Source organism: Borostomias antarcticus, assembly GCF_949987555.1.
Source record: "Borostomias antarcticus genome assembly, chromosome: 26".
Taxonomy (NCBI): domain Eukaryota; kingdom Metazoa; phylum Chordata; class Actinopteri; order Stomiiformes; family Stomiidae; genus Borostomias; species Borostomias antarcticus.
In genome coordinates, this window is record NC_140259.1 from 2,158,064 (window position 1) to 2,180,278 (window position 22,215).

The window sequence follows — 22,215 nt, forward strand, 5'->3', positions numbered from 1 at the left end:
CCACCTAGTGGTGAAACAGGAAGTCCTCATAACTCCTGCATACATCATCCGATTTGCACCAAATTGCTGACGCTTCATGAAGGTCACCTTCTGAACACATCTATGCGTCGGTATTGAGTCACACTTACAGCGCCACCTACTGGTGAAACAGGAAGTCCTCATAACTCCTACATACGTTATCCGATTTACTCAACATTTCTCACGCTTCATCAAGGTACCGTCCTGAACACATCTATGCTTTGGTATTGAGTCACGCCTAGAGCGCCACCTACTGGTGACAGGAAGTTTCTCTCAGTACTGCACACCGAAATAGCACAGCCTTTAACGGCGCAGCACCCCGACACGCGTGGGGTGCGAGGGCCCGCTCACTGCTGCTCGCAGCACTAGTTATTATTAGGGCCCGAGCACACTGGCGGTGCGAGGCCCTATTGTATTTCGAAGGATTATTCTCCTTCTTCTCCTTCTCCTTCTTCTTCCAAAACAAATGCCTTTTTGGCGGCCTAAACATCGATGAAAACGGATGAAACTTTGCAGATACGTCAGTCCCGGTGAAAAATTTGATAATTCATGGGTGACGGAAATGGGCGTGGCAAAACGGCTCAAGAGCGCCCCCTGGAAAGTTTCAAATGGCGAGCCCCACCTTTCAGTTTGATGTAGGCGAACGAAATTCGGAGGGCATATGTATTTCATCGAGCCACACTAAAATGTCTCTTAGAGCTGTACCCAACATGCAACAGGAAGGCCGCCATTTTGCTTTTAATGTGCCATTTTGTCCTTGTTTTGACCATTTCCATGCCTCGTATTTCAACGAACTCCTCCTACAGATTTCATCCGATCAACTTCATACTCGGTCAGCTTCATCTTAAGCCCTTTGTGATCAAAAGTTATCAAGAAAATTGAGTTTTCACCAAACACCCTTGCCGTGGCGCCCCGCCAAAGTTTGACATTTCGCCATAAAACACGATGTCCTCATAACTTCTCCATACATTATCCGATTTGTCCGATATATCTCACGCTTCATGACGGTTCTGTCCTGAACACATCTATGTGTCAGTATTGCGTCATACTTATAGCGCCACCTATTGGTGAAACAGGAAGTCCTCATAACTCCTCCATACATTATCCAATTTGTCCGATATAGCTCACGCTTCATGACGGTTCTGTCCTGAACACATCTATGTGTCAGTATTGCGTCATACGTATAGCGCCACCTATTGGTGAAACAGGAAGTCCCCATAACTCCTCCATACATTATCGGATTTGTCCGATATATCTCACGCTTCATGACGGTTCTGTCCTGAACACATCTATGTGTCAGTATTGCATCATACTTATAGCGCCACCTATTGGTGAAACAGGAAGTCCTCATAACTCCTCCATACATTATCCGATTTGTCCGATTTATCTCACGCTTCATGACGGTTCTGTCCTGAACACATCTATGTGTCAGTATTGCGTCATACTTATAGCGCCACCTATTGGTGAAACAGGAAGTCCTCATAACTCCTGCATACATCATCCGATTTGCACCAAATTGCTGACGCTTCATGAAGGTCACCTTCTGAACACATCTATGCGTCGGTATTGAGTAACACTTACAGCGCCACCTACTGGTGAAACAGGAAGTACTCATAACTCCTACATACATTATCCGATTTACTCCAAATTGCTCATGCTTGATGAAGGTCGCATCTTGAACACATCTGTAGGTCAGTATTGCGTCATACTTACAGCGCCACCTACTGCTTACAGGAAGTCCTCATAACTCCTACATACTTTGTCCGATTTACACAACATTTCTCACACTTCATCAAGGTACTGTCCTGAACACATCTATGCGTCGGTATTGAGTCACGCTTAGAGCGCCACCTACTGGTGACAGGAAGTTTCTGTCAGTACTGGACACCGAAATAGCACACCCTTTAACGGCGCCACACCCCGACCCGCGTGGGGTGCGAGGGCCCGCTCACTGCTGCTCGCAGCACTAGTTAGGGCCCGAGCACTGGCGGTGCGAGGCCCTATTGAAACTCGAAGGATTATTAGGGCCCGAGCACTGGCGGTGCGAGGCCCTATTGTATTTCGAAGGATTATTATTATTATTATTATTCTTCTTCCGAAACAAATGCCTTTTTGGCGGCCTAAACTTCGATGAAAACGGATGAAACTTTGCAGATACGTCAGTCCCGGTAAAAAATTTGATAATTCATGGGTGACGGAAATGGGCGTGGCAAAACGGCTCAAGAGCGCCCCCTGGAAAATTTAAAATGGCGAGCCCCACCTTTCAGTTTGATGTAGGCGAACGAAATTCGGTGGGCTTATGTATTTCATCGAGACACACTAAAATGTCTCTTGGAGCTATACCCAACATGCAACAGGAAGTCAGCCATTTTGCTTTTAATGTGCCATTTTGTCCTTATTTTGACCATTTCCATGCCTCGTACTTCAACGAACTCCTCATACAGATTTCATCCGATCAACTTCATACTCGGTCAGCTTCATCTTAAGCCCTTTGTGATCAAAAGTTATCAAGAAAAGTGAGTTTTCACCAAACACCCTTGCCGTGGCGCCCCGCCAAAGTTTGACATTTCGCCATAAAACACGATGTCCTCATAACTCCTCCATACATTATCCGATTTGTCCGATATATCTCACGCTTCATGACGGTTCTGTCCTGAACACATCTATGTGTCAGTATTGCGTCATACTTATAGCGCCACCTATTGGTAAAACAGGAAGTCCTCATAACTCCTCCATACATTATCCGATTTGTCCGATATATCTCACGCTTCATGAGGGTTCTGTCCTGAACACATCTATGTGTCAGTATTGCGTCATACTTATAGCGCCACCTATTGGTGAAACAGGAAGTCCTCATAACTCCTCCATACATTATCCGATTTGTCCGATTTATCTCACGCTTCATGACGGTTCTGTCCTGAACAGAACTATGTGTCAGTATTGCGTCATACTTATAGCGCCACCTATTGGTAAAACAGGAAGTCCTCATAACTCCTCCATACATTATCCGATTTGTCCGATATATCTCACGCTTCATGACGGTTCTGTCCTGAACACATCTATGTGTCAGTATTGCGTCATACTTATAGCGCCACCTATTGGTGAAACAGGAAGTCCTCATAACTCCTCCATACATTATCCGATTTGTCCGATATATCTCACGCTTCATGAAGGTTCTGTCCTGAACACATCTATGTGTCAGTATTGCGTCATACTTATAGCGCCACCTATTGGTAAAACAGGAAGTCCTCATAACTCCTCCATACATTATCCGATTTGTCCGATATATCTCACGCTTCATAAGGGTTCTGTTCTGAACACATCTATGTGTCAGTATTGCGTCATACTTATATCGCCACCTATTGGTGAAACAGGAAGTCCTCATAACTCCTCCATACATTATCCAATTCGTCCGATATATCTCACGCTTCATGACGGTTCTGTCCTGAACACATCTATGTGTCAGTATTGCGTCATACTTATAGCGCCACCTATTGGTGAAACAGGAAGTCCTCATAACTCCTCCATACATTATCCAATTCGTCCGATATATCTCACGCTTCATGACGGTTCTGTCCTGAACACATCTATGTGTCAGTATTGCATCATACTTATAGCGCCACCTATTGGTGAAACAGGAAGTCCTCATAACTCCTCCATACATTATCCGATTTGTCCGATTTATCTCACGCTTCATGACGGTTCTGTCCTGAACACATCTATGTGTCAGTATTGCGTCATACTTATAGCGCCACCTATTGGTGAAACAGGAAGTCCTCATAACTCCTGCATACATCATCCGATTTGCACCAAATTGCTGACGCTTCATGAAGGTCACCTTCTGAACACATCTATGCGTCGGTATTGAGTAACACTCACAGCGCCACCTACTGGTGAAACAGGAAGTACTCATAACTCCTACATACATTATCCGATTTACTCCAAATTGCTCATGCTTGATGAAGGTCGCATCTTGAACACATCTGTAGGTCAGTATTGCGTCATACTTACAGCGCCACCTACTGCTTACAGGAAGTCCTCATAACTCCTTCATACTTTGTCCGATTTACACAACATTTCTCACACTTCATCAAGGTACTGTCCTGAACACATCTATGCGTCGGTATTGAGTCACGCTTAGAGCGCCACCTACTGGTGACAGGAAGTTTCTGTCAGTACTGGACACCGAAATAGCACACCCTTTAACGGCGCCACACCCCGACCCGCGTGGGGTGCGAGGGCCCGCTCACTGCTGCTCGCAGCACTAGTTATTATTATTCTCCTTATTCTACCTTCTTCTTCTCCCCAAACAAATGCCTTTTTGGCGGCCTAAACATCGATGAAAACGGATGAAACTTTGCAGATACATCAGTCCCGGTGTAAATCGGATATTTCATGGGTGACGGAATTGGGCGTGGCAAAACGGCTCAAGAGCGCCCCCTGGAAAGTTTAAAATGGCGAGCCCCACCTTTCAGTTTGATGTAGGCGAACGAAATTCGGTGGGCATATGTATTTCATCGAGCCACACTAAAATGTCTCTTGGAGCTATACCCAACATGCAACAGGAAGTCCGCCATTTTGCTTTTAATGTGCCATTTTGTCCTTGTTTTGACCATTTCCATGCCTCGTACTTCGACGAACTCCTCCTACAGATTTCATCCGATCAACTTCATATCGGGTCAGCTTCATCTTAAGACCTTTGTGATCAAAATTTATCAAAAAAATTGAGTTTTCACCAAACACCCTTGCCGTGGCGCCCCGCCAAAGTTTGACATTTCGCCATAAAACACGAAGTCCTCATAACTCCTCCATACATTATCCAATTTGTCCGATATATCTCACGCTTCATGACGGTTCTGTCCTGAACACATCTATGTGTCAGTATTGCGTCATACTTATAGCGCCACCTATTGGTGAAACTGGAAGTCCTCATAACTCCTGCATACATCATCCGATTTGCACCAAATTGCTGATGCTTCATGAAGATCACCTTCTGAACGCATCTATGCATCGGTATTGAGTCACACTTAGAGCGCCACCTACTGGTGAAACAGGAAGTACTCATAACTCCTACATACGTTATCCGATTTGCTCCAAGTTGCTCATGCTTGATGACGGTCACATCTTGAACACATCTGTAAGTCAGTATTGCGTCATACCTACAGCGCCACCTACTGGTGAAACACGAAGTCCTCATAACTCCTACATACATTATCCGATTTACTCCAAATCGCTCACGCTTGATGAAGGTCGCGTCCTGAACACCTCTGTAGATCAGTATTGAGTCCTACTTATAGCGCCGCCTACAGGTCAAGCAGGAAGTCATCATAACTCCTACATGCATTGTCCGATTTACTCAACATTTCTCAGGCTTCATCAAGGTACCGTCCTGAACACAACTATGCTTTGGTATTGAGTCACGCTTAGAGCGCCACCTACTGGTGACAGGAAGTTTCTCTCAGTACTGGACACCGAAATAGCACAGCCTTTAACGGCGCCGCACCCCGACACGTGTGGGGTGCGAGGGCCCGCTTACTGCTGCTCGCAGCACTAGTTAGGGCCCGAGCACTGGCTGTGCGAGGCCCTATTGAAACTCGAAGGATTATTATTGGGGGCCAAGCAGCGAAGCGCTAAGCGCTGGCACCCATTGTTCTTGTACCTTTTCTTATTATTTATTCTTCTGCCATTGGAGTCTATGGCAGCCCATAGAACCGTATGGTAAAAAATTGGGAAAATTGGCACACTCATTCATGACAGTCCCCAAAGTCTTCTCACCAAGACCCATGTCCACAGCTTGAACGCTCTAGCGCCACCAACCTGTCAAAGTTGGAGGTGCATTTGTGCATGCAACTTTTGACCTGTAAGCCTGATTTTCAAAAACGAGGCAGCGTTGGATTCCTTCACTCAAGCCAAGTTCAACGCACCCTATGACATCATTTTCCACCATATTGGATTTCCCGCCATATTGGATTTAGTGTAAAACACTCAAAATGTATCTCCTCCTAGGTTTTTTCACCAATCTGCACCACACGCAGTATGCACAATCTATAGACCGATGTCCACAAAAGTCTTACAGGGATTTTTGATTGTCCATTGCGTTCTCTCGTGACAGCCAATCAAAATTGGCCGAAAAGCTGCAAAACAGGAACTGGGGTCATATCTCAGTAATGTTTTAATCTATCAAAACCACATTTGGCACACTCATCCGGGACAAACCCATGACATCTGTCACCAAGCCTTACGTTGACATCTCATGCACTCTAGCGCCACCAGCGTGTCAAAGTTGGAGTTGCGTTTATGACAGTAACTTTTGAACTGTATGTCCAATCTTCAAAATGATGGTAGCAATGGATTCCCTGGCTCATGCCGAGTTCAAAACCCCCCATGGTTTCATTATTACTTAATTTGTTTGATTGCAGAATGAAAGAAACACTTTTTGTCCTCTGCACAATTTCACCAGTTTCAGAGGTTTTTGGAAAAAGTCACACATTTTCTAAACTGCCATCCCTCTTCTAATTCTCACAGCTCATACACATTTTATATATCAAAACGTTCACACGACTCTTGGGATTCATAAAATCAAAAAAGCTAAGCTCTTCGATGTATATTTTTCACTCTGGGACAGTTCGAATAATGACTCCCCCCCTCCATTGAAATCAATGGAGCCACGCTCTAGAAAATCTCTCTTCGCTCTAGAATCTCTAACTGTTTCTAACTCTTCACCTCTCCTACACTGCTGAAGACCAAAGGACATTTTATACATGGAAATGTTCGCGTGATTGTCTGGATTCTGAAGAAGTAAATAGTTGAGCTATGCTATGTATACTTTTCGCTGTGTGCCAATTTAAACAACGACACCCCCCCCTCTCACTCTACCGAGAGGAAGCAACCCTGCCAGGTGATATTAATTAAGTGCTCAGGACTCAGACTCACGGGGTTAGGGAAGGCTCACATGCCTTGTGGACTAGGGTGGTTCACTTTCGCAACATCCTGCGTAGCACAGTGGTTAGCGTGTCGGCCTTGCAAGCAGCAGGTACAGAGATCGAATCCTGTTCAACCATGTCTGGCTTTTGACATGTTTTGCTTGTTGTCTTTGATGCGCTGGTCGTGCGTCCCGCTTGGCCCCCACATCGCTGCTTGCAGCTATATTTATTATTAGGGCCCGAGCACTGGCGGTGCGAGGCCCTATTGAAACTCGAAGGATTATTATTATTCTTCTTCTCCTTCTTCTTCTCCTTTACTCCAAACAAATGCCTTTTAGGCGGCCTGAACATCGATGAAAACGGATGAAACTTTGCAGATACGTCAGTCCCGGTGAAAAATTTGATAATTCATGGGTGACGGAAATGGGCGTGGCAAAACGGCTCAAGAGCGCCCCCTGGAAAGTTTAAAATGGCGAGCCCCACCTTTCAGTTTGATGTAGGCTAACGAAATTCGGTGGGCATATGTATTTCATCGAGCCACACTTAAATGTCTCTTGGAGCTATACCCAACATGCAACAGGAAGTCCGCCATTTTGCTCTTAATGTGCCATTTTGTCCTTGTTTTGACCATTTCCATGCCTCGTACTTCGACGAACTCCTCCTACAGATTTCATCCGATCAACTTCATATCGGGTCAGCTTCATCTTAAGACCTTTGTGATCAAAAGTTATCAAAAAAATTGAGTTTTCACCAAACACCCTTGCCGTGGCGCCCTGCCAAAGTTTGACATTTCGCCATAAAACACGAAGTCCTCATAACTCCTCCATACATTATCCAATTTGTCCGATATATCTCACGCTTCATGACGGTTCTGTCCTGAACACATCTATGTGTCAGTATTGCGTCATACTTATAGCGCCACCTATTGGTGAAACAGGAAGTCCTCATAACTCCTCCATACATTATCCAATTTGTCCGATATATCTCACGCTTCATGACGGTTCTGTCCTGAACACATCTATGTGTCAGTATTGCGTCATACTTATAGCGCCACCTATTGGTGAAACAGGAAGTCCTCATAACTCCTCCATACATTATCCAATTTGTCCGATATATCTCACGCTTCATGACGGTTCTGTCCTGAACACATCTATGTGTCAGTATTGCGTCATACTTATAGCGCCACCTATTGGTGAAACAGTACGTCCTCATAACTCCTCCATAAATTATCCGATTTGTCCGATATATCTCACGCTTCATGACGGTTCTGTCCTGAACACATCTATGTGTCAGTATTGCGTCATATTTATAGCGCCACCTATTGGTGAAACAGTACGTCCTCATAACTCCTCCATACATTATCCGATTTGTCCGATATGTCTCACGCTTCATGACGGTTCTGTCCTGAACACATCTATGTGTCAGTATTGCGTCATACTTATAGCGCCACCTATTGGTGAAACAGTACGTCCTCATAACTCCTCCATACATTATCCGATTTGTCCGATATGTCTCACGCTTCATGACTGTTCTGTCCTGAACACATCTATGTGTCAGTATTGCGTCATACTTATAGCGCCACCTATTGGTGAAACAGTACGTCCTCATAACTCCTCCATACATTATCTGATTTGTCCGATATGTCTCACGCTTCATGACAGTTCTGTCCTGAACACATCTATGTGTCAGTATTGCGTCATACTTATAGCGCCACCTATTGGTGAAACAGGAAGTCCTCATAACTCCTCCATACATTATCCGATTTGTCCGATTTATCTCACGCTTCATGATGGTTCTGTCCTGAACACATCTATGTGTCAGTATTGCGTCATACTTATAGCGCCACCTATTGGTGAAACAGGAAGTCCTCATAACTCCTGCATACATCATACGATTTGCACCAAATTGCTGACGCTTCATGAAGGTCACCTTCTGAACACATGTATGCGTCGGTATTGAGTTACACTTACAGCGCCACCTACTGGTGAAACAGGAAGTACTCATAACTCCTACATACATTATCCGATTTACTCCAAATTGCTCATGCTTGATGAAGGTCGCATCTTCAACACATCTGTAGGTCAGTATTGCGTCATACCTACAGCGCCACCTACTGCTTACAGGAAGTCCTCATAACTCCTACATACTTTGTCCGATTTACACAACATTTCTCACGCTTCATCAAGGTACTGTCCTGAACACATCTATGCGTCGGTATTGAGTCACGCTTAGAGCGCCACCTACTGGTGACAGGAAGTTTCTGTCAGTACTGGACACCGAAATAGCACACCCTTTAACGGCGCCACACCCCGACCCGCGTGGGGTGCGAGGGCCCGCTCACTGCTGCTCGCAGCACTAGTTATTATTATTATTCTTCTTTACTCCAAACAAATGCCTTTTAGGCGGCCTGAACATCGATGAAAACGGATGAAACTTTGCAGATACGTCAGTCCCGGTGAAAAATTTGATAATTCATGGGTGACGGAAATAGGCGTGGCAAAACGGCTCAAGAGCGCCCCCTGGAAAGTTTAAAATGGCGAGCCCCACCTTTCAGTTTGATGTAGGCGAACGAAATTCGGTGGGCATATGTATTTCATCGAGCCACACTTAAATGTCTCTTGGAGCTATACCCAACATGCAACAGGAAGTCCGCCATTTTGCTCTTAATATGCCATTTTGTCCTTGTTTTGACCATTTCCATGCCTCGTACTTCGACGAACTCCTCCTACAGATTTCATCCGATCAACTTCATATCGGGTCAGCTTCATCTTAAGACCTTTGTGATCAAAAGTTATCAAAAAAATGTAGTTTTCACCAAACACCCTTGCCGTGGCGCCCCGCCAAAGTTTGACATTTCGCCATAAAACACGAAGTCCTCATAACTCCTCCATACATTATCCAATTTGTCCGATATATCTCACGCTTCATGACGGTTCTGTCCTGAACACATCTATGTGTCAGTATTGCGTCATACTTATAGCGCCACCTATTGGTGAAACAGGAAGTCCTCATAACTCCTACATACATTATCCAATTCGTCCAATATATCTCACGCTTCATGAAGGTTCTGTCCTGAACACATCTATGTGTCAGTATTGCGTCATACGTATAGCGCCACCTATTGGTGAAACAGGAAGTCCTCATAACTCCTGCATACATCATCCGATTTGCACCAAATTGCTGACGCTTCACGAAGGTCGCCTTCTGAACCCATCAATGTGTCGGTATTGAGTCACACTTACAGTGCCACCTACTGGTGAAACAGGAAGTCCTCATAACTCCTACATACGTTATCCGATTTACTCAACATTTCTCACGCTTCATCAAGGTACCGTCCTGAACACATCTATGCTTCGGTATTGAGTCACGCCTAGAGCGCCACCTACTGGTGACAGGAAGTTTCTCTCAGTACTGCACACCGAAATAGCACAGCCTTTAACGGCGCCACACCCCGACACGCGTGGGGTGCGAGGGCCCGCTCACTGCTGCTCGCAGCCCTAGTTATTATTATTATTCTCCTTCTACCTTCTTCTTCCAAAACAAATGCCTTTTTGGCGGCCTGAACATCGATGAAAACGGATGAAACTTTGCAGATACGTCAGTCCCGCTGAAAAATTTGATAATTCATGGGTGACGGAAATGGGCGTGGCAAAACGGCTCAAGAGCGCCCCCTGGAAAATCTAAAATGGCGAGCCCCACCTTTCAGTCTGATGTAGGCGAACGAAATTCGGAGGGCATATGTAGTTCATCGAGACGCACTAAAATGTTCCTTGGAGCTATACCCAACATGCAACAGGAAGGCCGCCATTTTGCTTTTAATGTGCCATTTTGTCCTTGTTTTGACCATTTCCATGCCTCGTACATCGACGAACTCCTCCTACAGATTTCATCCGATCAACTTCATATCGGGTCAGCTTCATCTTAAGACCTTTGTGATCAAAAGTTATCAAGAAAATTGAGTTTTCACCAAACACCCTTGCCGTGGCGCCCCGCCAAAGTTTGACATTTCGCCATAAAACACGAAGTCCTCATAACTCCTCCATACATTATCCAATTCGTCCGATATATCTCACGATTCATGAAGGTTCTGTCCTGAACACATCTATGTGTCAGTATTGCGTCATACTTATAGCGCCACCTATTGGTAAAACAGGAAGTCCTCATAACTCCTCCATACATTATCCGATTTGTCCGATATATCTCACGCTTCATGACAGTTCTGACCTGAACACATCTATGTGTCAGTATTGCGTCATACTTATAGCGCCACCTATTGGTGAAACAGGAAGTCCTCATAACTCCTCCATACATTATCCGATTTGTCCGATTTATCTCACGCTTCATGACGGTTCTGTCCTGAACACATCTATGTGTCAGTATTGCGTCATACTTATAGCGCCACCTATTGGTGAAACAGGAAGTCCTCATAACTCCTCCATACATTATCCGATTTGTCCGATTTATCTCACGCTTCATGACTGTTCTGTCCTGAACACATCTGTGTCAGTATTGCGTCATACTTATAGCGCCACCTATTGGTGAAACAGGATGTCCTCATAACTCCTCCATACTTTGTCCGATTTACACAACATTTCTCACGCTTCATCAAGGTACTGTCCTGAACACATCTATGCATCGGTATTGAGTCACGCTTAGAGCGCCACCTACTGGTGACAGGAAGTTTCTGTCAGTACTGGACACCGAAATAGCACACCCTTTAACGGCGCCACACCCCGACCCGCGTGGGGTGCGAGGGCCCGCTCACTGCTGCTCGCAGCACTAGTTATTCTTGTTCTTCTTCTCCCCAAACAAATGCCTTTTTGGCGGCCTAAACATCGATGAAAACGGATGAAACTTTGCAGATACGTCAGTCCCGGTGAAAAATTTGATAATTCATGGGTGCCGGAAATAGGCGTGGCAAAACGGCTCAAGAGCGCCCCCTGGAAAATTTAAAATGGCGAGCCCCACCTTTCAGTTTGATGTAGGCGAACGAAATTCGGAGGGCATATGTATTTCATCGAGCCACACTTAAATGTCTCTTGGAGCTATACCCAACATGCAACAGGAAGTCCGCCATTTTGCTCTTAATGTGCCATTTTGTCCTTGTTTTGACCATTTCCATGCCTCGTACTTCGACGAACTCCTCCTACAGATTTCATCCGATCAACTTCATATCGGGTCAGCTTCATCTTAAGACCTTTGTGATCAAAAGTTATCAAAAAAATTGAGTTTTCACCAAACACCCTTGCCGTGGCGCCCTGCCAAAGTTTGACATTTCGCCATAAAACACGAAGTCCTCATAACTCCTCCATACATTATCCAATTTGTCCGATATATCTCACGCTTCATGACGGTTCTGTCCTGAACACATCTATGTGTCAGTATTGCGTCATACTTATAGCGCCACCTATTGGTGAAACAGGAAGTCCTCATAACTCCTCCATACATTATCCAATTTGTCCGATATATCTCACGCTTCATGACGGTTCTGTCCTGAACACATCTATGTGTCAGTATTGCGTCATACTTATAGCGCCACCTATTGGTGAAACAGGAAGTCCTCATAACTCCTCCATACATTATCCAATTTGTCCGATATATCTCACGCTTCATGACGGTTCTGTCCTGAACACATCTATGTGTCAGTATTGCGTCATACTTATAGCGCCACCTATTGGTGAAACAGGAAGTCCTCATAACTCCTCCATACATTATCCAATTTGTCCGATATATCTCACGCTTCATGACGGTTCTGTCCTGAACACATCTATGTGTCAGTATTGCGTCATACTTATAGCGCCACCTATTGGTGAAACAGGAAGTACTCATAACTCCTCCATACATTATCCAATTTGTCCGATATATCTCACGCTTCATGACGGTTCTGTCCTGAACACATCTATGTGTCAGTATTGCGTCATACTTATAGCGCCACCTATTGGTGAAACAGGAAGTCCTCATAACTCCTCCATACATTATCCAATTTGTCCGATATATCTCACGCTTCATGACGGTTCTGTCCTGAACACATCTATATGTCAGTATTGCGTCATACTTATAGCGCCACCTATTGGTGAAACAGGAAGTCCTCATAACTCCTCCATACATTATCCAATTTGTCCGATATATCTCACGCTTCATGACGGTTCTGTCCTGAACACATCTATGTGTCAGTATTGCGTCATACGTATAGCGCCACCTATTGGTGAAACAGGAAGTCCTCATAACTCCTGCATACATCATCCGATTTGCACCAAATTGCTGATGCTTCATGAAGGTGGCCTTCTGAACCCATCTATGTGTCGGTATTGAGTCACACTTACAGCGCCACCTACTGGTGAAACAGGAAGTCCTCATAACTCCTACATACGTTATCCGATTTACTCAACATTTCTCACGCTTCATCAAGGTACCGTCCTGAACACATCTATGCTTCGGTATTGAGTCACGCCTAGAGCGCCACCTACTGGTGACAGGAAGTTTCTCTCAGTACTGCACACCGAAATAGCACAACCTTTAACGGCGCAGCACCCCGACACGCATGGGGTGCGAGGGCCCGCTCACTGCTGCTCGCAGCCCTAGTTCTCCTTCTTCTTTACTCCAAACAAATGCCTTTTAGGCGGCCTGAACATCGATGAAAACGGATGAAACTTTGCAGATACGTCAGTCCCGGTAAAAAAATTGATAATTCATGGGTGACGGAAATGGGCGTGGCAAAACGGCTCAAGAGCGCCCCCTGGAAAGTTTCAAATGGCGAGCCCCACCTTTCAGTTTGATGTAGGCGAACGAAATTCGGAGGGCATATGTATTTCATTGAGCCACACTTAAATGTCTCTTGGAGCTATACCCAACATGCAACAGGAAGTCCGCCATTTTGCTCTTAATGTGCCATTTTGTCCTTGTTTTGACCATTTCCATGCCTCGTACTTCGACGAACTCCTCCTACAGATTTCATCTGATCAACTTCATATCGGGTCAGCTTCATCTTAAGACCTTTGTGATCAAAAGTTATCAAAAAAATTGAGTTTTCACCAAACACCCTTGCCGTGGCGCCCCGCCAAAGTTTGACATTTCGCCATAAAACACGAAGTCCTCATAACTCCTACATACATTAACCAATTTGTCCGATATATCTCACGCTTCATGACGGTTCTGTCCTGAACACATCTATGTGTCAGTATTGCGTCATACTTATAGCGCCACCTATTGGTGAAACAGGAAGTCCTCATAACTCCTACATACATTATCCAATTCGTCCAATATATCTCACGCTTCATGAAGGTTCTGTCCTGAACACATCTATGTGTCAGTATTGCGTCATACGTATAGCGCCACCTATTGGTGAAACAGGAAGTCCTCATAACTCCTGCATACATCATCCGATTTGCACCAAATTGCTGACGCTTCACGAAGGTCGCCTTCTGAACCCATCAATGTGTCGGTATTGAGTCACACTTACAGTGCCACCTACTGGTGAAACAGGAAGTCCTCATAACTCCTACATACGTTATCCGATTTACTCAACATTTCTCACGCTTCATCAAGGTACCGTCCTGAACACATCTATGCTTCGGTATTGAGTCACGCCTAGAGCGCCACCTACTGGTGACAGGAAGTCCTCATAACTCCTACATACTTTGTCCGATTTACACAACATTTCTCACGCTTCATCAAGGTACTGTCCTGAACACATCTATGCGTCGGTATTGAGTCACGCTTAGAGCGCCACCTACTGGTGACAGGAAGTTTCTGTCAGTACTGGACACCGAAATAGCACACCCTTTAACGGCGCCACACCCCGACCCGCGTGGGGTGCGAGGGCCCGCTCACTGCTGCTCGCAGCACTAGTTAGGGCCCGAGCACTGGCGGTGCGAGGCCCTATTGAAACTCGAAGGATTATTAGGGGCCAGGCAGCGTAGCTGCCGGAACCCTATTGTATTTGCCTATATTATTATTATTATTATTATAATTATTATTATTCTCCATCTTCCACTGAAGTCTAACTTCCCATGGACAAAAAATCACCAAAATTTGCACATAGCTCCAGTACTATATCCAAAGTCCTCAACCTGCATTGTAGGTCAATAAACCTGAAGGTGGCGCTACAGCAACAGTCTAAAGTTTAAAACTTAAAAAAATCATAACAAATCAGCCATAGGTGCTATCACTGTAAAACCACCACGTGAATGTAGTCCCAAGTGAGACAAAACCTTCATACACTTTGACCTTGCAGGAATTTTGAAGTCCATCACTCTGATTTCTTCATAAACTGTAAAACCTATCAAACATATCTCCTCCCACATTTTTTGTTCAATTGACACCAAAATGAATATACTGTATCTACAGACTGTCCTTACCAAAGGATCCTCACAGATTTTTGAAATATAAAAAATTGAGCCCACAGCACATCAAAGAGTTTCACTGTTAACAGTTTTGTATACAGTTCCTATTAATTCTCGCCAAATCAATGTCTGATCATCCTCATAAAAAGTGACAACATTGGCCACATATCCAAGATGTAGTATGATTTCTTTCAGAATTTTATCTCAAAAATTGAATTTTTAAAAATATGTTTAATTCTGTCCTCTGAAACCAACACTTCATACAGAGAAAACTACGTTACCCACAATCCAACGCAAGCTCCACGAATCGGAGACATCGCTGTTGGCAACCCTACCCAACCCCCGCCGAGGATTACAATGACTAAATCGATTGATTGGCAACTGACTGAGTACACAGCTGCTGAAGTTAATGTTCAATTATGAAAAAAAAGCTAACAAAACCTGTAACCCACATTTTTCAATCAATTAACACTAAAGTTGCTACACTGGATCTTCAAACTGTCATTCACAAACTCATTGACCAGATTATTGAATTATCAAAATTGAGCTTACAATGCATCAAAATGTTTTACTTATTATTATTATTCTCCATCTTCCACTGAAGTCTAACTTCCTGTGGACAAAAAATCACCAACATTTGCACATAGCTCCAGTACTATACCCAAAGTCCTCAATCTGCATTGTAGGTCAATAAAGCTGAAGGTGGCGCTACAGCAACAGTCTAAAGTTTAAAACTTTAAAAAATCATAACAAATCAGCCATAGGTGCCATCACTGTAAAACAACCACATGAATGTAGTACCAAGTGAGACAAAACTTTCATACACTCTGACCTTGCAGGAATTTTGAAGTCAATCACTCTGATTTTTTCATAAACTGTAAAACCTATCAAACCTATCTCCTCCCACATCTTTTGTTCAATTGACACCAAAATTGATATACTGTATCTTCAGACGGTCCGTACCAAACGATCCTCACAGATTATTGAAATATGAACAATTGAGCCCACAGCACATCAAAAGGTTTTACTGTAAACAGTTCTGTATACAGTTCCTATTAATTCTCGCCAAATCAATGTCTGATCATCCTCATAAAAAGTGACAACATTGGCCACATATCTAAGATGTAGTGTGATTTATTTCAGAATTTTATCTCAAAAATTGAATTTTTAAAAATATGTTTAATTCTGTCCTCTGAAACCAACACTACATACAGAGAAAACTACATTACCCACAATCCAACGCAAGCTCCGGAGACATCGCTGTTGGCAACCCTACCCAGCCCCCGCCGAGGATTACAATGACTAAATCGATTGATTGGCAACTGACTGAGTACACAGCTGCTGAAGTTAATGGTCAATTATGAAGAAAAGCAGACAAAACCTGTAAAAATTAATAAACATATCTCATCCCACATTTTTCAATCAATTAACACCACACAACTTGCTCCACTGGATGTTCAGACTGTAATTCACAAACTCATTGACCAGATTGTTGAATTATCAAAATCGAGCTTACAATGCATCAAAATGTTTTACAAATGTTTTATGATACGATATGAATGTACAAAATTAACATTGGAATGTCAACTTTCTTGTTGTCCTCCTATTCGCTCGCTTATTGCTCCTAAACTTGTCGGAAATTGCCTGGCCCCGCCTCATCGCTGCGAAGCAGCTTTAATTGGGGGCCAAGCAGCGAAGCGCTAAGCGCTGGCACCCATTGTTCTTGTACCTTTTCTTATTATTATTATTATTATTCTTCTGCCATTGGAGTCTATGGCAGCCCATAGAACCGTATGGTAAAAAGTTGTGAAAATTGGCACACTCATTCATGACAGTCCCCAAAGTCTTCTCACCAAGACCCATGTCCACAGCTTGAACGCTCTAGCGCCACCAACGTGTCAAAGTTGGAGGTGCATTTGTGCATGCAACTTTTGACCTGTAAGCCTGATTTTCAAAAACGAGGCAGCGTTGGATTCCTTCGCTCAAGCCAAGTTCAACGCACCCTATGACATCATTTTCCACAATATTGGATTTCCCGCCATATTGGATTTAGTGTAAAACACTCAAAATGTATCTCCTCCTAGGTTTTTTCACCAATCTGCACCACACGCAGTATGCACAATCTATAGACCGATGTCCACAAAAGTCTTACAGGGATTTTTGATTGTCCATTGCGTTTTCTCGTGACAGCCAATCAAAATTGGCCGAAAAGCTGCAAAACAGGAACTGGGGTCATATCTCAGTAATGTTTTAATCTATCAAAACCACATTTGGCACACTCATCCGGGACACACCCATGCCATCTGTCACCAAGCCTTACGTTGACATCTCGTGCACTCTAGCGCCACCAGCGTGTCAAAGTTGGAGTTGCGTTTATGCCAGTAACTTTTGAACTGTATGTCCAATCTTCAAAATGATGGTAGCAATGGATTCCCTGGCTCATGCCGAGTTCAAAACACCCCATGGTTTCATTATTACTTCATTTGTTTGATTGCAGAATGAAAGAAACACTTTTTGTCCTCTGCACAATTTCACCAGTTTCAGAGGTTTTTGGAAAAAGTCACACATTTTCTAAACTGCCATCCCTCTTCTAATTCTCACAGCTCATACACATTTTATATATCAAAACGTTCACACGACTCTTGGGATTCATAAAATCAAAAAAGCTAAGCTTTTCGATGTATATTTTTCACTCTGGGACAGTTCGAATAATGACTCCCCCCCCCTATTGAAATCAATGGAGCCACGCTCTAGAAAATCTCTCTTCGCTCTAGAATCTCTAACTGTTTCTAACTCTTCACCTCTCCTACACTTCTGAAGACCGAAGGACATTTTATACATGGAAATGTTCGCGTGATTGTCTGGATTCTGAAGAAGTAAATAGTTGAGCTATGCTATGTATACTTTTCGCTGTGTGCCAATTTAAACAACGACACCCCCCCCTCTCACTCTACCAAGAGGAAGCAACCCTGCCAGGTGATATTAATTAAGTGCTCAGGACTCAGACTCACGGGGTTAGGGAATGCTCACATGCCTTGTGGACTAGGGTAGTTCACTTTCGCAACATCCTGCCTAGCACAGTGGTTAGCGTGTAGGCCTTGCAAGCAGCAGGTACAGAGATCGAATCCTGTTCAACCATGTCTGGCTTTTGACATGTTTTGCTTGTTGTCTTTGATGCGCTGGTCGTGCGTCCCGCTTGGCCCCCACATCGCTGCTTGCAGCTATATTTATTATTATTCTTCTCCTTCTTCTCCTTCTTCTTCTCCCCAAACAAATGCCTTTTTGGCGGCCTTAACATCGATGAAAACGAATGAAACTTTGCACATACGTCAGTCCCGGTAAAAAATTTGATAATTCATGGGTGACGGAAATGGGCGTGGCAAAACGGCTCAAGTGCGCCCCCTGGAAAATTTAAAATGGCGAGCCCCACCTTTCAGTTTGATGTAGTCGACCGAAATTCGGTGGGCATATGTAGTTCATCGAGACACACTAAAATGTCTCTTGGAGCTATACCCAACATGCAACAGGAAGTCCGCCATCTTGCTTTTAATGTGCCATTTTGTCCTTGTTTTGACCATTTCCATGCCTCGTACTTCAACGAACTCCTCCTACAGATTTCATCCGATCAACTTCATATCGGGTCGGCTTCATCTTAAGACCTTTGTGATCAAAAGTTATCAAAAAAATTGAGTTTTCACCACACACCCTTGCCGTGGCGCCCCGCCAAAGTTTGACATTTCGCCATAAAACACGAAGTCCTCATAACTCCTACATACATTATCCAATTTGTCCGATATATCTCACGCTTCATGACGGTTCTGTCCTGTACACATCTATGTTTCAGTATTGCATCATACTTATAGCGCCACCTATTGGTGAAACAGGAAGTCCTCATAACTCCTACATACATTATCCAATTCGTCCGATATATCTCACGCTTCATGAAGGTTCTGTCCTGAACACATCTATGTGTCAGTATTGCGTCATACTTATAGCGCCACCTATTGGTGAAACAGGAAGTCCTCATAACTCCTACATACATTATCCAATTCGTCCGATATATCTCACGCTTCATGAAGGTTCTGTCCTGAACACATCTATGTTTCAGTATTGCATCATACTTATAGCGCCACCTATTGGTGAAACAGGAAGTCCTCATAACTCCTCCATACATTATCCAATTTGTCCGATATATCTCACGCTTCATGACGGTTCTGTCCTGAACACATCTATGTGTCAGTATTGCGTCATACTTATAGCGCCACCTATTGGTGAAACAGGAAGTCCTCATAACTCCTCCATACATTATCCAATTTGTCCGATATATCTCACGCTTCATGACCGTTCTGTCCTGAACACATCTATGTGTCAGTATTGCGTCATACTTATAGCGCCACCTATTGGTGAAACAGGAAGTCCTCATAACTCCTACATACATTAGCCAATTTGTCCGATATATCTCACGCTTCATGACGGTTCTGTCCTGAACACATCTATGTGTCAGTATTACATCATACTTATAGCGCCACCTATTGGTGAAACAGGAAGTCCCCATAACTCCTCCATACATTATCGGATTTGTCCGATATATCTCACGCTTCATGACGGTTCTGTCCTGAACACATCTATGTGTCAGTATTGCGTCATACTTATAGCGCCACCTATTGGTGAAACAGGAAGTCCTCATAACTCCTACATACATTATCCAATTCGTCCGATATATCTCACGCTTCATGACGGTTCTGTCCTGAACACATCTATGTGTCAGTATTGCATCATACTTATAGCGCCACCTATTGGTGAAACAGGAAGTCCTCATTACTCCTCCATACATTATCCAATTTGTCCGATATATCTCACGCTTCATGACGGTTCTGTCCTGAACACATCTATCTGTCAGTATTGCGTCATACTCATAGCGCCACCTATTGGTGAAACAGGAAGTCCTCATAACTCCTCCATACATTATCCAATTTGTCCGATATATCTCACGCTTCATGACGGTTCTGTCCTGAACACATCTATGTGTCAGTATTGCGTCATACTTATAGCGCCACCTATTGGCGAAACAGGAAGTCCTCATAACTCCTCCATACATTATCCGATTTGTCCGATATAGCTCACGCTTCATGACGGTTCTGTCCTGAACACATCTATGTGTCAGTATTGCATCATACGTATAGCGCCACCTATTGGTGAAACAGGAAGTCCTCATAACTCCTGCATACATCATCCGATTTGCACCAAATTGCTGACGCTTCATGAAGGTGGCCTTCTGAACCCATCTATGTGTCGGTATTGAGTCACACTTACAGCGCCACCTACTGGTGAAACAGGAAGTCCTCATAACTCCTACATACGTTATCCGATTTACTCAACATTTCTCACGCTTCATCAAGGTACCGTCCTGAACACATCTATGCTTCGGTATTGAGTCACGCCTAGAGCGCCACCTACTGGTGACAGGAAGTTTCTCTCAGTACTGCACACCGAAATAGCACAGCCTTTTAACGGCGCAGCACCCCGACACGCGTGGGGTGCGAGGGCCCGCTCACTGCTGCTCGCAGCACTAGTTAGGGCCCGAGCACTGGCGGTGCGAGGCCCTATTGAAACTCGAAGGATTATTATTCTCCTTCTCCTTTACTCCAAACAAATGCCTTTTAGGCGGCCTGAACATCGATGAAAACGGATGAAACTTTGCAGATACGTCAGTCCCGGTGAAAAATTTGATAATTCATGGGTGACGGAAATGGGCGTGGCAAAACGGCTCAAGAGCGCCCCCTGGAAAGTTTAAAATGGCGAGCCCCACCTTTCAGTTTGATGTAGGCTAACGAAATTCGGTGGGCATATGTATTTCATCGAGCCACACTTAAATGTCTCTTGGAGCTATACCCAACATGCAACAGGAAGTCCGCCATTTTGCTCTTAATGTGCCATTTTGTCCTTGTTTTGACCATTTCCATGCCTCGTACTTCGACGAACTCCTCCTACAGATTTCATCCGATCAACTTCATATCGGGTCAGCTTCATCTTAAGACCTTTGTGATCAAAAGTTATCAAAAAAATTGAGTTTTCACCAAACACCCTTGCCGTGGCGCCCTGCCAAAGTTTGACATTTCGCCATAAAACACGAAGTCCTCATAACTCCTCCATACATTATCCAATTTGTCCGATATATCTCACGCTTCATGACGGTTCTGTCCTGAACACATCTATGTGTCAGTATTGCGTCATACTTATAGCGCCACCTATTGGTGAAACAGGAAGTCCTCATAACTCCTCCATACATTATCCAATTTGTCCGATATATCTCACGCTTCATGACGGTTCTGTCCTGAACACATCTATGTGTCAGTATTGCGTCATACTTATAGCGCCACCTATTGGTGAAACAGGAAGTCCTCATAACTCCTCCATACATTATCCAATTTGTCCGATATATCTCACGCTTCATGACGGTTCTGTCCTGAACACATCTATGTGTCAGTATTGCGTCATACTTATAGCGCCACCTATTGGTGAAACAGGAAGTCCTCATAACTCCTCCATACATTATCCAATTTGTCCGATATATCTCACGCTTCATGACGGTTCTGTCCTGAACACATCTATGTGTCAGTATTGCGTCATACTTATAGCGCCACCTATTGGTGAAACAGGAAGTCCTCATAACTCCTCCATACATTATCCAATTTGTCCGATATATCTCACGCTTCATGACGGTTCTGTCCTGAACACATCTATGTGTCAGTATTGCGTCATACTTATAGCGCCACCTATTGGTGAAACAGGAAGTCCTCATAACTCCTCCATACATTATCCAATTTGTCCGATATATCTCACGCTTCATGACGGTTCTGTCCTGAACACATCTATGTGTCAGTATTGCGTCATACTTATAGCGCCACCTATTGGTGAAACAGGAAGTCCTC